This window comes from Xyrauchen texanus, chromosome 26 (genome assembly GCF_025860055.1).
Source record: "Xyrauchen texanus isolate HMW12.3.18 chromosome 26, RBS_HiC_50CHRs, whole genome shotgun sequence".
In the NCBI taxonomy this organism is placed as follows: Eukaryota; Metazoa; Chordata; class Actinopteri; order Cypriniformes; family Catostomidae; genus Xyrauchen; species Xyrauchen texanus.
Window position 1 is genome coordinate 4,809,659 of NC_068301.1, and position 15,103 is coordinate 4,824,761.

Sequence of the window (15,103 nt, forward strand, 5' to 3'; positions counted from 1 at the left end):
TATATATAATTCCTTATATCCATATGCACATGTTGAGCCAGTTTTCTGAAACAATATAGAATTAGTTCATGCCTTTGTATTTCACGTCGGAATCTAAATATCTGGCACATCTCAGTAAACACATTTACTGTATGTATTTTTTACTGTATGCATGCATACACTGATATTTATCAATGCATTGTGAATGTAGTTTCTCCAATCCAGCAGGTGGCGCTAATAAAGATTCACGCTCACAGTCACAGACAGCGACAGAAGAAGCTGCAGCTGTGTTGACAAGAAGAGTGTTAGTTTTTGACAGTCCGTGAGTAAAATCATAAACATTTTACTTTTAAATACATGCATTTATCATTTGATATAAAATTTGAATAAATCTCACCGTTTATGTTTTGTATCGTTTTTTAATGGGGCTTCTTAGTGTCACATTGACATCAGCTGATATTTTTTAATAATGTTTCATTCAAACACGCCCCCAAATAAACTTATATTTTATATATCATTTTAAATGAACAAAAGCGTTATATTATTTTATCTAATGACAGGGATGTGGATTTAAATATGATCTTGCTCTGCTCACAGTAATATGGACTAAAATATTTGGTGTGTTTATTATAAGTTTTGATGAAATATGAATTAATGCCAATTTTTAATTATGCATGTGTTGTGTTATTTAACATTGAACTATTCAGGATAGTGTGTGTCAGTGAAGATTACACACCTACTGTATTTCTGGGAGTCATAGAGACTATCTCCAGTGAGTAATCAAGTTTTAATTAGAGTTTTAAATTTCAATCATAATTTTATTTAAAATATTGTCAGTGGTTTTTTTTTTGGGTTACTTTTGCATATCTAGATTTGATTGGAGATAGCTGTCAAATTAATCTCAAGGAAAAATGTTGCAAACTTTAGGGATGCACTTGATGAACACACAAATCTGCCAAATGCATAAATGCAAAAGTGGCATAAAGTAAGAGTATTTTGTTTTGTGGATTGTTTCTTCTCTCTAGAGTTTCTGTCTGCAAACATGAGTGTCCCAGACTACATGCAGTGTGCTGAGGACCATCAGACTGTTCTGGTGGTGGTCCAGCCCATGGGGACCAGTTCACCATTACCCCCCTGAGAACAATGTATGGGGGGGACTTTCAAACCCACCGCAAAGTCAAGGGTCTCATCGCCGTGACCAGCTGCACCGCGGCCAAAGAGTGGCCGCAGACGTAGGACCGTTTTCACGGACAGAAGGAATTGTTCGGCTCCACGCTGTATGACTCATGGCTGCTGGTGTTCGGGATGCAGGGTGAGGTGGCCAAACAGCAGAGGACTAATGTGTACCCCAGCTACGACGACTGTCCTGACGTGGAGAAACGGGTGGAGGATTTCGTAGAGTCCATATTTAATAATAATAATAATAATAATTCCTTGCATTTATATAGCGCTTTCTAGGCACTCAAAGCGCTTTACATAGTATAGGGGGAATCTCCTCAACCACCACCAGTGTGCAGCATCCACCATTTATCGTCCTGGAGTGAAAAACCTTCCAGTTTTGTCTGTGTTTTCCCTTTGCACTGCATCTATTCCTCCACTCCACACCTCCAGCCTTTCTGAGCTCTATGCGTAAGCAGCGATTGTTGATCTTAATGTGAATGTCTGATGAAGATCACTGCTCCTCTTCCTCAGGCACTATAAGAAACACTGTCAGGGCCGCATGAGGAAGCACGTGGGCGATCTGAGTTTGCAGGCGGGCATGTTACAGGACGCTCTCGTCCATTATCACATGGCTGCGAAGCTGCTGCGATCCGTCAACGACTTCCTCTGGCTAGGTGGTAAGACAGTAATTGTTTGACTAAATAAAGAGATAGTGAAACAAGCAAGTACAATCCCCCCATTATTTAAACCATGATCAATGGAAACATGTTCCAATGGAAACAAATGCTTCACGCAGCAACCCCCCAATGTTCAAGCCAAATCTACGCCCTCGGGGATAGTTCACTGAAAAATGTAAATTCTGTCATCTTTTATTCACGTTTTCTTTCGTCTATGGGACACTAAAGAAGATGTTAGCACGATGTTAGACTCGGTCACCATTGAGTTTCATTGTATGGAGGAAAATAAGATGTATTGAAATGGTTACAGAGGCTAACGTTTGAACAGAAAGTTGTCCGGTTTTATGAGGGTGAGTAAATGATGACAGACTTTTCATTTTTGGGTGAACTATCCCTTTAAGACCGTCTTTGTTTTGACGTTCACAGTCACATATTTATCTTTCATTATTTTCCGAAGATCTGCTGTTCTCACATATAATGTACAGGCTTGAATAAAAAGGAAATGGCATTTGTTTTATTCCTCAGCCGCTCTGGAGAGTTTGTTCTCTGCATCTGTCATCTTCCATTACCTATGAGGCACAACAGGAAAGAGTGGAGCTCGCAAACCTGGAATCTCATCTGCTGCAGACGCCGGAAAGAGAGACAGACCTGGTGAGTGTGATTACACGTCTATAGAGTCCCTTATTTTATCGAACCAAACTGTTTCTCAAAATGCAATAGACCTTAGTCCATTAAGTCTGAGTTTGGATTATTTGGTTGGTGTAAAAGCTGTTCTCCGTTCTCGTATGAACACCATACATTGAGGGTGCTTCTCATTTCTGAAATTGTGCATCCTCGTTTCCTTTCCTTGCTTCCTTTTCTCGTTTCCTTGCTCCACCCACTTAGGAAACGAGGAAAGGATGGAAGGAATCAAAGGAAGATGTTTTTGTAAAATGGAATGTCCTGCTCCCTGCTGACTCTGCCGTCTCTGTGCCGGTGCATTACATCGGAGCACTTTCCATTATATTGTTGAAACTTTATAAATGTATATTTTCATGATGAAACGTAATATTTCTGAATGAACTTCGACCAAAAAGTCGTCTGCATAGGAACTCCTGTGTTTCCTCGCTCAAGCGTCTTTGGGAAGCTTTCTCGGTCCTCGATAGATACGTTCTTCATGATGGCAGACTTTGATCCGGGGTCAGGGGCTCGATGACGGAGGAGTGAGGAAATGAGGAAGCAAAATTTAGGAAATGAGAAGCACCACATGTCTTTCTTCCTTCCTTTCTTTTCTTTTCCCCTCCTTCCAATTTTCATTGGTTGGTTGACAAATTTCCTGCTTAAACAGGAAGTTGGCTTATGTTTAATAGGCTTTAGTTTACACCGCAGCCCGGTAAAGCCACACACATACACATACAGGTGTTCAGCTTGGGAAAATGAGAACTGATCTCAATACTGAAGCGAATGAGCATTTAACTGACCTGGTTAAAATGTAACCAGCCCACAACCAAAGACATCACATCTTGTTTACAAGTCTTGCTAGTTTTAAACAGCATGGATTGTGAACCCTTCATAGTGCCCTGTGAAGGGATCTTCTGTGTGGTTAGAACACACATATGTGCTGACATGTGCATGATTTTTAGCTGTTAGAATATCTAATCAATTGTTTTGTGACTTCTGTGCAAAGTGTATTGATTGATTTGGCAGCTTTTGCAAATTGCAACACAGATTGCACCCTACATTGCGTTTGATTGTTCACACAGACAATTTTGCCTATGTATACCACCAGATGGCAGTGCTGAGTGGTAGAGCCTTGTGTAAACCAGTCACATTTCTATGATTATTGTTTTGCAAACCTTTTTTTTTTTTTTTTATCCCCTTTTCTCCCAATTTGGAAAGCCCAATTCCCACTACTTAGTATGTTCTTATGGTGGTGCGGTTACTCGCCTCAATCCGGGTGGTGGAGGATAAGTCTCAGTTGCCTCCGCTTCTGAGACCTTCAATCTGTGCGTCTTTGCACGTGACTCATTATGCATGACACCGCGGAGACTCGCAGCATGTGGAGACTCATGCTACTCTCCACGATCCACGCACAACTTACCACACGCCCCATTGAGAGCGAAAACCACTAATCGCGACGACGAGGAGGTTACACCATGTGACTCTATCCTTCATAGCAACCGGGCCAATTTGGTTACTTAGGAGACCTGGATGGAGTCACTCAGCACACCCTGGATTCGAACTCACAACTCCAGGGGTGGTAGTCAGCGTCAATACTCGCTGAGCTACCCAGACCCACATTGTTTTGCGATCTTTAATTAATGAATCTATGTTGGTCTGACATGGTAAAAGCAGCAGTTCTTTGAAATGGCACTTTGTTCAGAAATCTTTTGCCAAAGCACTGTTTATGTCATAGATGATTTAAAAATGACACAGACACGGGAATACTGCCCTTATATCCCTTTTCTTTAAAGACATGAAATTGGCATTTGCAATGGATTTAGCTGGTATTAATGGTTAATATTCATGTTTTTTCAACCATGCAGTGAAAGAAAAGTTGTTTCAGAGGTTGAGAAGGTTTTTACATTTTGATGAATGATGAAAACAAACATTTATTAAGAAAGTGAATGCCTTTAGGGCCAATTCAATTTCAATTTGTCTGTAAATATCTTGAGTGTGTGATTTATGTTTCAGCCAGCTGGAAAAATCTGAACCCTTTATGACTGTCACATGTCTTTAATTGTAGAGTGTTACTGTGTTAGGGCCTATGCACCAACAAGTTTTACAATAGCATGCAGAGTACAGAATTTCCTTCCTATCTTTTCCCTTCCTTCTATCCTTTGTTCCTTGCTTACTTTGCTTTTTTCATTCCCTTCTTTCTTCCTTCCTATCTTTCCCTCCAATCTATTTTCCTTCCTTCCGTTCTTTGTTGCTTCCTTCTTTTCCTTTCGTCTCCCTTCCTATCCTTTTTCCTTCCTTCCTTCCTTTACTCCTTACTTTCCTTTTTCCTTATTTCCTTGCTTTCCTTTGTTCCTTCCTTCTTTCCTTTACTCCTTCTTTCCTTCCTTTACTCCTTACTTTCCTTTCTTTACTCTTTCCTTTCCTTTTTCATTCCTATCTTTTTCCTTCCTATGTTCCTTCCTTCTTTCCTTTACTCCTTCTTTCCTTCCTTTACTCCTTTCCTTTCTTTACTCATTTCCTTTTTCCTTACTTCCTTGCTTTCCTTTTTTCCTTCCTTCCATCCTTTACTCTTTACTTACTTTCCTTTTTCATTCCTATCTTTTTCCTTCCTTTACTTTTCCTTTTTCCTTCCTATGTTTTTCGATTCCATTCTTCCTTTTATCCTTTTGTCTCCCTTCCTTGCACACTACCTCCCTCCTTTCCTTTCCCCCTCCTTTCTATCTTTCCCCTTTCTTTTTTTCCTACCTTCCTATGTTTTTTCCTTCCCCTTCCTTTACTTTTTCCTTCATTTCTTCCATCCTTCTTTTCTTCCACCCACTCATCCCTTACTTTCTCCTTTTCTCTCTCCCTTCCTTTCCTTTTCCCTCCTTCATTTTTGTTTTTCAATTCCCTTTTCCCTTCCTTCCTTTCAATGTTCCTTCCTTCCAATTTTTTCATTCCTTCTTATTTTTTTCTTTCCCGTATCCTGCATTTATTTCTTCCTTCCAGCCTTCCTATCGTTTCCCTTTTTCCTTTTTTGCTTCTTTCCTATCTCTTAACTTCCATCCTCCCTTACCTTTTTTCCTTCCTTCCTTTTCTTTCTTGCATCCTTCCATCCTTCCTTCCTAAGTAGCCTCAATTAATCATTGTCCAGTTTCTCTCTCCTCTTCCTGCTTCCTGTTCAGTTGCTCTGACGACCAATGGGATCAGTGCAGCCACAAGTACTGAGATTGGACGACCCAAAAACTCAGGAGTTTTTGGAGGATATCATTGAGAAATACAAGGAGGCCATCTCATACTATGGCAAGGTAGCTAAGGCACATTCATAATGTTCCAGAATTCAATCTAAGCCCCCAGAGATGGCCTATAATCAAGATGGAAATATATTTTTGTTGGGTGTATTGTAAATCACTCTTCCTGGCATTTGTTTTATGTATGAGTCAAAGCATTTGACTCCAGAATTGTGAATGGAGCTGCTCATACAGTCTCTTTGTCTCATTGATTTCAAGGGCTCATATCTGCCACATCAGCTGTTCTGCTAGTAGCCACCAGGGGACACTATGTCCTCAAGTTTATAGATTGGGACGGTGCAGAGCTTGCCACTGTCCAGTGCTGAGCTTTGATTTTCAAATATGATGACATATCAAGAATAAATGGACATTTCTGTACAAGTGAGATGGATCTGTGAAGTCCTTTCTCTGACCCTCAGATATTTTATTTCTTTATATTTTAGAGGTGTACCCCAATATTTGCAAGTATAAGCAAATATAATGTTACCCCTGAATCAACCTTAAATACACATAGCAGCATGATCGAAATGTCTATTAATTTTGTTTAGATTTACATTTCTGCATTAGTCAGACGCAACTCTGGTCTGCACTTATATAGCGCCTTTTTAACCTTAGCGGTATTTAAAGCACTTTACACTGCGTCTCATTCACCCATTCACGCACACACATTCATACACCAATGACATACATGTAAGGCGCTAACCTGCCATTGGGAGCAACTTGGGGTTCAGTGTCTTGCCCAAGGACATGTGGCATGTGGAGTCGTGTGGGACGGGAATCGAACCACCAACCCTGCGATTAGTGGCCGACCCGCTCTACCACCTGAGCCAAACCCATGACTGTGGAGTAGCAGATGAACTATGGGAACCATTAATTGAAAACTACAGGAATCAACCTTTAGTTTTTTTTGGATTGTACCTTGAACTTTGAACTATCCATTTATATATACTGTAGATAAAATGATATTGTTTATATCATGCTGGTTTGGTTATCAATGTAGAGATATTGGTAGATGTTGCCCTTTGATGTGGATATAACAGTAACAATAGTAACATTTCGTATAAAGGTTAAGGTGAGTGTTTGTGTTGGGATCAGGATGTGTTTTTTTATCTGTACTAGACTGAAGACATGCCTTTAAATAAAGTACTTGTATGATCCTGCAAGTCATACAAGACACACACCACAGAAAAATTATGTGAACCCTAGAGAATTAGCTGGTTTTCTGCATTAATTGGTCAAAAAACATGGTGATATCTTCATTAAAGTCACAAGTATAGACAAACACAATGTGCTTAAGTTAACAACACTAACAATTATAATCTTTCTAGTCTTCATTGAATACATCCCATTAAACATACACAGTGTGATAGAAAAATTAAGTGAACCCTTGGATTCTTGAGGTCATTCCACTGCATCTCTATTGGGTTAAGGTCTGGGCTCTCACTGGGCTACTCCAAAAGGTGGATTTTCTTTTTTTGAAGCCATTACTTTGATGTTTATGGTCATTGTCCTGCTGCATCACTCATCTTCTACTGAGTTTCAGCTGGTGCACAGCCACACTGACGTTATCCTTTAGGAAATCTTGATAAATATGGGAATTAACTTTTCCCTCTGATGGCAAGCAGTCCAGGCCCCGAAGCAGCAAAGCAGCCCTAAATTATGATGCTCTCTGCACCGTACTTCACCACTGGGATGATGTTTTCATGTTGGTATGTGATGACATTTTTATGGCATACGTAATGCTGCAAGTTGGTAAATGGTAATGCTGCAAGTTATTCCCAAACAATTCAACCTTAGTATAGTCAGTGTGCACAAAATGCATGGGAAAGCAGTGGCTTCCTTCATGGTGTCCTACCATGAACACCATGCATGTTTAATGTTTTCATTGGAAAGAAGTGGCTTCCTTCATGGTGTCCTACCATGAACACCATGCATGTTTAATGTTTCGTTGGAAAGCAGTGGCTTCCTTCATAGTGTCCTACCATGAACACCATGCATGTTTAATGTTTCGTTGGAAAGCAGTGGCTTCCTTCGTGGTGTCCTGCCATGAACACCGTGCATGTTTAATGTTTTCGTTGGAAAGCAGTGGCTTCCTTCGTGGTGTCCTGCCATGAACACCATGCATGTTTAATGTTTCGTTGGAAAGCAGTGGCTTCCTTCATGGTGTCCTACCATGAACACCATGCATGTTTAATGTTTCGTTGGAAAGCAGTGGCTTCCTTCGTGGTGTCCTGCCATGAACACCGTGCATGTTTAATGTTTTCGATGGAAAGCAGTGGCTTCCTTCGTGGTGTCCTGCCATGAACACCATGCATGTTTAATGTTTTCGATGGAAAGCAGTGGCTTCTTTTGTGGTGTCCTGCCATGAACACCATGCATGTTTAATGTTTTCGATGGAAAGCAGTGGCTTCCTTCGTGGTGTCCTGCCATGAACACCATGCATGTTTAATGTTTTCGATGGAAAGCAGTGGCTTCCTTCGTGGTGTCCTGCCATGAACACCATGCATGTTTAATGTTTCGATGGAAAGCAGTGGCTTCGCTTCGTGGTGTCCTGCCATGAACACCATGCATGTTTAATGTTTTCGATGGAAAGCAGTGGCTTCCTTCGTGGTGTCCTGCCATGAACACCATGCATGTTTAATGTTTTCGATGGAAAGAAGTGGCTTCCTTCGTGGTGTCCTGCCATGAACACCATGCATGTTTAATGTTTTCGATGGAAAGCAGTGGCTTCCTTCGTGGTGTCCTGCCATGAACACCATGCATGTTTAATGTTTTTGATGGAAAGCAGTGGCTTCCTTCGTGGTGTCCTGCCATGAACACCATGCATGTTTAATGTTTTCGATGGAAAGCAGTGGCTTCCTTCGTGGTGTCCTGCCATGAACACCATGCATGTTTAATGTTTTCGATGGAAAGCAGTGGCTTCCTTCGTGGTGTCCTGCCATGAACACCATGCATGTTTAATGTTTCGATGGAAAGCAGTGGCTTCCTTCGTGGTGTCCTGCCATGAACACCATGCATGTTTAATGTTTTCGATGGAAAGCAGTGGCTTCCTTCGTGGTGTCCTGCCATGAACACCATGCATGTTTAATGTTTTCGTTGGAAAGAAGTGGCTTCCTTCGTGGTGTCCTGCCATGAACACCATGCATGTTTAATGTTTTCGATGGAAAGCAGTGGCTTCCTTCGTGGTTTCCTGCCATGAACACCATGCATGTTTAATGTTTTTGATGGAAAGCAGTGGCTTCCTTCGTGGTGTCCTGCCATGAACACCATGCATGTTTAATGTTTTCGATGGAAAGAAGTGGCTTCCTTCGTGGTGTCCTGCCATGAACACCATGCATGTTTAATGTTTTCGTTGGAAAGAAGTGGCTTCCTTCGTGGTGTCCTGCCATGAACACCATGCATGTTTAATGTTTTCGATGGAAAGCAGTGGCTTCCTTCGTGGTTTCCTGCCATGAACACCATGCATGTTTAATGTTTTCGATGGAAAGCAGTGGCTTCCTTCGTGGTGTCCTGCCATGAACACCATGCATGTTTAATGTTTTCGTTGGAAAGAAGTGGCTTCCTTCGTGGTGTCCTGCCATGAACACCATGCATGTTAAATGTTTTCGATGGAAAGCAGTGGCTTCCTTCGTGGTTTCCTGCCATGAACACCATGCATGTTTAATGTTTTCGATGGAAAGCAGTGGCTTCCTTCGTGGTGTCCTGCCATGAACACCATGCATGTTTAATGTTTTCGATGGAAAGCAGTGGCTTCCTTCGTGGTGTCCTGCCATGAACACCATGCATGTTTAATGTTTTCCATATAGCACACTCATGAACTGAGATGTTAACTAGTTCCAATGATTCCTTCAAGTATTTAGCTGTCACTAGATTTTTTTTACCTCACTGAGCATTCTGCAGTGTGCCCTTTGAGTCATCTTGGCTGGATGGCCACTTCTAGGGAGAGTAGCCACAGTACTAAATTGTTTCCATTTATTGACAATTTGTTTGAATCATGTATTTAATATGTACAAGAACAATACAATAATTTGTGCGTTATTAGTTAAAACAGATTGTGTTTGTCCTTTATTGTTACATAGGTAACTATCTAACTAGATTTTAAAACAAATGTATTAATAAATGCATTTAATTCCAAACGGTTCACATACTCTTCTTGCCACTGTACTTTATATAAAGTTGAATAAACTTTTTATATAACCTAAAATGTCTTTTTGTCCTTCTCTCAGTATAAGAGTGCTGGAGTGATTGAGCTGGAAGCCTGCATTAAGGCTGTCAGAGTTTTGGCAATTCAGAAGCGAGCCATGGACGTGTCAGAATTCCAGCAGAATGCTGTTTACATCAACCTGGGCCAGGTGAGTGCTTCCATCCTTCAAACACTCAAACGTGCTTAATGGTTCAGCTTTGCACTAGTAAAGTTGTCATTTGGCAGATGCAAAGCAATATAAAATACACTTATTACAGGGACAATTCCTCTAGCGGGAAGTGCTTAACCTTAACATTAAGTGCTATGATCAAGGGAAAACTGATGATAGTTAATTGGTCATCCCTTGCATGATTTTAACCTATTATCTTTAGGTTTCTTAACAGCTTGGAAAGCCCATGTAGAATGCCAGAATTGCAATACTTTTCATTTACAAAGGTCTACACATCCCCTGGTTTGAAAGCCAGTGATGGTTTCAGTTGACAATAAGAATGTACAATAATATTCTCAGTTTAATATAACGCATCCATTTCAGAGAATTCTGTAGATTTTATTTGAATAAAATGTCAATTGTTTTTAAAGAACTGTAGACTTTGTTTTGAAATTCAGAGCAGCTTTTTAAGCTTAAATGATTTTTCAACATATGTTTATCTGTGATTAGCTCTCAGAAGAGGAGAAGATCCAGCGCTACAGTGTTCTCTCGGAGCTCTACGAGCTCATCGGCTTCCACCGTAAATCAGCGTTCTTCAAGCGTTTTGCTGCCATGCAAGCCGGTGTGTCGCCCCCACCATCCCTGAGCCAGGCTGGAAGGCCTATTACAAACTTCTGCTGGAGACACTGCCAGGATACAGCCTCTCTATTGACCCTAAAGACTTCAGCAAAGGTAACACACATATCAAATGTTGTCTTTGTTTTTCTTTGTCTGGAATGCAAGCACTTAGCACTTACTAAGTCCCGGTTAGCCAATCTTGTGACTATCAGAATAATGTCTGGTCCACATTGCAGCTTTCTTTCAGCCTAAAAAGGGGCTATTTTAAAATTTAGACGCATTCTTTACCTCCGTGTCCTCAATTAAAGACAAACAATGAACGAACAAGTAGTGAGTGCGCAAGTCTGGAAGTGAAATACACCTTGCATACATTATGGTACGAGTGATGTGCATGCACATTTCTCAAGGTTTTTGAACCTTGATAATGACATCATTTCCCTCTCTTTGTTGTTTACTCTTAATTAAGTTAATGCCTTTTGTTTTTTATTAATGCATGCTATTAAGGTGCTTTATTGTCTTCTTGTCCTCTCAAACTGTTGTTTATTTCAGTGCTCTCTTTTGCAAGACAATGATGGCGGAATATGAATTATTTGAATTGATCGTATTTCTTTAACTCTGATTCTTCAATTGGATTTGGTTTATTTGCAGTCTAACGAGGTGATGTAGAAGTAACCTTGTCCTCTTTGTATGCTTAGAGAAAAGTGTTGTGCTTTCAAGTGCTCTTCTCAGGGTGATATATATATTCTGTCAGCTCTTTGTGTTGGAAAACAATGCAGAGAAAAAAAAATGACCCTGAATGGAGATGTCAGAGTCCGAGTTGCATCGTTTAAGGGTCCTTAACCATATTCTGTTTTCATATGAGAGGCTCTCAACCTTCTGGCCGACTCACTCACTCTCTCTCGCACGCAAGCACGCACGCACGCACTCACACACGTTGTGTTTCCATGTTTTATGGGGACTTTCCATAGACATAATGGTTTTTATACTGTACAAACTTTATATTCTGTCCCCTAACCCTAACACAACCCCTAAACCTAACCCTCACAGAAATTTATTTATTTTTTTTTCCTCATGAGGGCTGACAAATTGTCCCCACAACGTCAGCTCAGTGGTAAAGATGCTGGCTATCACCCCTGGAGTTTTCTCGGTGGGGTGTGTGGCGAGTTGAGCATGGATGCTGCGGTGGATGGCGTGAAGCCTCCACACACGCTATGTCTCCGTGGCAACGCGCTCGACAAGCCACGTGATAAGTGGGTTGATGGTCTCAGACGTGGAGGCAGCCGGGATCCGTCCTCCACCACCCGGATTGAGGTGAGTCACTACGCCACCACGAGGACTTAAAAGACGATGAAAAAACAGTGAGATGCGGCACAACGGTCAAAAACCTGCATCTAGCTGATCTTTACAAAGAAATTACATTTAAAATAGAAATTAAGTTAAATTAAAACAGCCCCTTAGGAATCTCATAGCAACGCCCTGACAACCACCTACAACACCCAAGCATTATGGTGGCACGTTTTGCATGGGATAGCACCACTTTTTCATCAGAAAATGCCCTAATCTAGTTTAATGTCCTAATCCCTTCCCACATGGCCTTGATTACATTGTATTGTTTTATTTAAATGAAATATTATATTGTGTGTAATTGCACAGTAAGTGTGTAAGACTTTGTACATAAAGTAATACATTCTCACAGCATTTACTCACCCTCATGTCATCCCAGATGCATATGAATTTCCTTCTGCTGCTGAGCACAAATATTTCAGCTCTGTAGGTCCTTACAATGCAAGTGAATGAGTCCAAAAAGCACATAAAGGCAGTGTAAAAGTTATCCACACAACTCCAGTGGTTGAATTAATATCTTCAGAAGTGATATGATCGGTGTGGGTGAGAAACGGATCAATATTGAAGTCCTTTTTTTTACTATAAATTATCCTCCCTGCCCAGTAGATGGCAATAAGCATGAAGAATGTGAAGTGCCAAAAACAAAAGAAGAATGTGAAAATGAAAGTGGGGATTGGTTTTAACAAATTGGTTGTAATAAATTGGTTTAAACAAAAAGTTGATCTGTTTCTCACTCACATCATATACTTCCGAAGACATGGATTAAACCACTGGAGTCTTATAGATTATTTTTATGCTGCCTTTATATGCTTTTTAGACTTTAACAATTTTGGAACCCATTCACTTGCATTGTGAGGACCTACAGAGCTGAGATATCTTCTAAAGATCTTTGTTTGAGTTCAGCAGAAGAAAGAAAGTCATGCACATCTGGGATAGCTTGAGGGTGAGTAAATTATGAGAGAATTTACATTTTTGGGTGAGCTTTAATTTTAGATTGCATGATTTTATCTTAAAACAAGATTAAAGAAGGTTGTCTAAATATTGACTCCGCTTTCCCGTGCTCAGTCGAAATGATTCAAACTGAAGTAGAATATTGATTTCTGAATATATCGTAAATATTTCTGTGTTTACTTCAAACAAAGCATTGCATTTCAGTCAGAAGTGACCGCTCTAAAAGACTGGCTTGTAGACTGGGTGTGTGCCAGCTCATGCTGTGGGTGACTCTGGGCTTACTGAAGCTTTAACGGAAAGAGTGAAGAGGACTTAGGTCAATAGAGACACCCGAGACTGCCGAGAGAGAAGAGAAAATAGGTTTTTAATTGGCCTGGGAGCTTGCTTGCTCAACTCTCAATTACACTGAGAGAACGGAGTAGGAGAGAGAGAATATATCATCAACTGCTGATTGATTGGGTTTAGCCCGACCATTGTGTGCAGGGATCCAGATAGTCAGTTAACACACAGATCCCGAACGCAGAACCACAGCAGACCCCTGAGTACTGTAAACCAGTTCCCAGACACTCTAAACAGCCTGTTCGCAACAGCCGTTTTGAGCCCTAAACTACGACATTGATATTTTGAACGGTCTCTGGTTGTAGAGGGAATGAATTGGCTGTCTTGATAATTGGCAGCTAAATGGACAGCAGGTGTTTGTAAATAGTCCAATGTTTTATGGTGTGGTGTTTGTGTTAAAGATTGTTCATCCAAAAATTAGAATTTTATCATCATTTACTCCCCTCTATGTTATTCCAAACTCGTATGACTTTCTTTGTTGGAACACAAATTTGGCACAATGATGACCTTGCGCTTGTCCTTGAAATGAAATCAGTGAAAAGGGGCCGTCAAGCTCCAAAAAGGAAAAACAAGTACAGAAAAAGAAGTCCATAGGACTCATGCGCTATATTGCAATTCTTCTGAAGTTGAACGATAGTTTGTGTGAGGAACAGGCCACAAATTTAAGCCGTTATTCGCTAAACATGTCAAATCTCAATATAGCTTTTTTAATTTTATTTTAAACTTATTTTGCATTACCAGACATGTGAGAAACCATATTTGAACATACACAAACACAAAGGAAATTTGAGAGCTTTGGTGGAGGGGAAGATTTGAATAAAAAAACTTACTTGCATTTCAATCTGTTCATCACACAAATGTAATGTACTTCACTAATGATGGGAAAGTACATACTTTTAGGAATGCGGTAAGACAGTTTTGGGAAATACTACAGCGTCATGAAATTGCGTCTTGATCCCACAGACCCCTTTGTCGCGTACTGTTTGAGTTTGCATTTAAGCGCCAAGTCCAAAGTATACTTCAGTTTTTTGCGTGCCAGTATGTCTCGTACACAGTAAGCGTGACATGAGGACAGTCCGCATCTCTGCTCATCGTCGGCGCATGCTGCATTTAAGAGTATCACATAGCAGTCGTAGTGAGCATGTGTCGTACTAGGGATGGGACGATGTATTGCATTTCGATATAAAAACCAAAGGAATTACGAATCATATCATAACTCGATATTTCAAAATTTCCAACATTGTGATCATAAATTAAATGGTAAATGGTCTGCACTTATATAGCACTCTTTTTTTTTAACCTTTGAGGTTACCAAAGCACTTTACACTGTGTACCATTCACCCATTCATACTCACACTCATACACCAATGGCGGCTGAGCTGCCATGCAAGGTGCTAGCCAGCCATTGGGAGCAACTTGGGGTTCAGTGTCTTGCCCAAGGACACTTCGGCATGTGGAGTTGTGTGGCCGGGAATCGCACCGCCATCCCAGTGATTGGCAGCCGACCCGCTCTACCACCTGAGCCACAGGTGCTCCAATGACCTGTCAAACATCATAATCTCTCTTTCGCTTTATTTTTTAATCCTACTGTGCTTTTTTATACACTGTTTACAGGGTTCACAGAAGGTCCTTAAAGTGCTTGAATTTAGCTTTTATAATTTTAAGTACTGGATTACCTTTAAAATCGCCTTGTTTTGATGAAAAGTGCTTGAGTGTTTTCTCCGTGTAATGTGTGTCCATCAAAGATGAGGCG

At 40.6% G+C, this 15,103-nt stretch overlaps 1 pseudogene; it reads left to right on the top strand.

Annotated features, from left to right (window-relative positions):
- Positions 1-254: 254 nt before the first annotated feature.
- The window catches only part of LOC127619454 (trafficking protein particle complex subunit 9-like), a 108,680-nt pseudogene continuing 93,831 nt past the window's right edge, over positions 255-15,103 (top strand).